This window comes from Arachis ipaensis, chromosome B03, assembly GCF_000816755.2.
Source record: "Arachis ipaensis cultivar K30076 chromosome B03, Araip1.1, whole genome shotgun sequence".
Taxonomy (NCBI): domain Eukaryota; kingdom Viridiplantae; phylum Streptophyta; class Magnoliopsida; order Fabales; family Fabaceae; genus Arachis; species Arachis ipaensis.
The window spans coordinates 12,337,445-12,340,410 of NC_029787.2; positions in this window are offsets into that span (position 1 = coordinate 12,337,445).

Genomic DNA, 2,966 nt, shown 5'->3' on the forward strand with positions numbered 1-2,966 from the left:
ATGAATATATATTATATAAATATTTCTGGTGAACAATTATAATACTATTATTAATCTATATGTACGAACAATAATTAAGAGTACACTAACAAATTTTGCACTTCTATTTTTAATTTGAGTTAAGTATGATTTTGGTTCCCAACGTAGGGGGCTGAAAATTGATTTCGTCCCTCGGCTTTTTTTCGCTCCAAAATCATACTTTATATATCTCTCTCACATGTAATCCTCATTAGTTTATAGGAATAAGAAAACATAATTAAGTCAAGTTTGTTGTGTTGATGTGATTCATGTGAGATAACAATATTATACATACTTGCTTTCCACCAAACCATATTAACTATGATACACTTTCTCTAACTTTTTCAACATTTTTAATAAAATAAGTTCACTATGATATTTCTCTTTCACCAGGTGGCCCAATCTCAATTGTTCATCAAAATTTAAACTGATTTCTATAAGTTAAAACCATTAGTTGTGTGCCATTTAGCAATAACCTCATATATATTTGTGTTGCTAAAAAAATAGATATCCCCATTCTCAAGAAGAATGTCCAAATTCAATTGCTCTCTTGTAGGGATATATTTTACTTCATAATTATTCTAATCTAAATCTTAATCAGATCAGCTGTTTGTCACTTCCTTTTTTATCTAAATCGATTATTAATGATTCCAAATCACATTTAATTATTCTATTATTAAACCTTTTATTTAAAAAAAAAATAAATTATTAGTTACATGATGATCTACCTAAATTATTTGTTTAGTGGCCCTAGTATTTACATTCATTCTATCAATTATATATATATATATACTTCTCATGTATGTTGGGAGACCTATGTCCGATTCTTAGTACAAATTAATTCTTCTTAACTAAATTACTAAAACAGGTCGCCAAACCCATCTATAAATACATCACACTTAAATAATTTTGCTTCCAATCATGTAAGGATAAAGAAAATTAGTTCAATAATGAAGAAATATAATAAAGATATATTGAAACAAATGAATGGATCATTTTCTTTATTGGTCAAAACAATATATAAATGTGGTAATTAATTTGTATATCCAAACAAATGATAGGTTTACTTGATTAAGATCTGTTGATTAATTAATGACATGAACAATAACCATATATAAGATAATAAAACAAGGGCTTTACTTTAACTTTTTAGTGGTTAATATATACTATATTATGAAGATTACTTTGATGATATTGTTTCCTTTGTAAATTCTCTCCAATTTCTTGGGAAACACAATGTTCCCATCTAGAAGACTAATTGCCATTGTAATGATGGATTAGTGTTAAATTTTTGTTATTTTAATTAAGAAAAGTGATTCTTGTAGCCGTCCACTTTGAGTCAATGTAACTTGTTTATTAATCTTGGTTAAATAAAGAGGAGCCAGCATGTGGTCCTAACATTATTCAAAAATATGTTGCATGATCCTTTTTCATGAAATTTCTAAATCTAAGAACATATGTGTAGTTGGTAAATATTGACGTGATTCTTGTGACCTAACAAATAACAAAATCATCTTAGTAACTATACAACACGCTCCTCTCATATTTTATTCAAGCAAATTAAGTTACAAGATAAATTAAAGAATGGGGTGTTCCATGCCCATGAAAATAAAAATACCATGGAGACAATGAACAAATCATCAACAAAAAATCTCCAATTACAATTGAACCTAGTAATGATCATAAAATCAAAACAAAAACAAAAAGATGTTCAATTTTTTTAATTTTTATATGCATCAAATGTGTTTCAATATATTATAGACAACGTTTAGGGAATCAACTAAAGTACCAGTCAATATATTATAGAGAACGTTTAGGGAACTCATGCTTCCATCTAAAGGGAGAAGGGAGAGAGAAGGGGTAAGAACTGGGGAGTTCTTAGTAGGGCCGGGGTTATTAGTTAAGTTCATTAAATCTGTGTTGTTTAGCATACGAATAGCAAAATACCGAGAAGTAATGAACAGATAAATAGAGAAAATAAAAAAAATAGAAAGCAGAACGCAAACAAAAGAATACAAGAAAATAAAACTCAAATACAAAGAACAGACTACAAACAAACAGAGTATACATTCATTCAATAATCATAACAGAGAAAATGCATAACCAAGTATAATGCATATCTGTCCTATGCAGGCCATGAGCTCACGTGTTCGTTTACACCCTGCAGCCCGACATTACCTAGGAACAAGTCCCAGATATAGTTTCCCTTTGAGCCGCAATAAAAAAGTTCAATAACACAAAAAAAATCCCATAATATTACTCAAACCTAGCTCCACATTAAAAAAAACCTAACTCTAATTTCCTGACAAAAAAACCTAATCCTAATTCAATTTCTCACGGTGAAAATAAAAAAAACAACCGCACACCCCACCTTTTCCTTCTACTCCCATTCCGTTTCACGTTGTCGTCTTCCTCTTCTGCTTCACTCGTGTCGTTGCGCTTCCTTGGCAAACGGTGTCGACCCTGCTACGCGACATTGATGATCCTCTTTGCTGTGATACACAATCTACATGCAACTTCTTCTGCGCGCGCGGTTGGTTCCTCTATGTTGAGCTTCACCTGCAAGTCCCCATCCACCCTAAGTTTCCAACGTAGGTGCTTTTTCACGTTGTCATTCTCCCTGCAGACGAACATCATCACTGCGACTCGCAACGCTGTGTGTGGTGTGTTTTGTGGTGCGATCAGATTCTCCAAAGAACTTCTTTATCGTCTATTACAAACGGATATCCTGATAAGGTAAATGTGAGATATTTTTTTTGTTAAAATTTGGATGTTTTTTTTATTAAACTAATTTGACGGCGCTATTTCTAATTATTTAAAATTCTACTTTTAAAATAATCAAAATTTTATTTTTAATAATTTTAAAAAATATTAAAAAACCATTAAAATTTATTATTTTTGAGTATTACTTATTCATTAACTTAATTTTTTTAGTCTATAAATTTAGT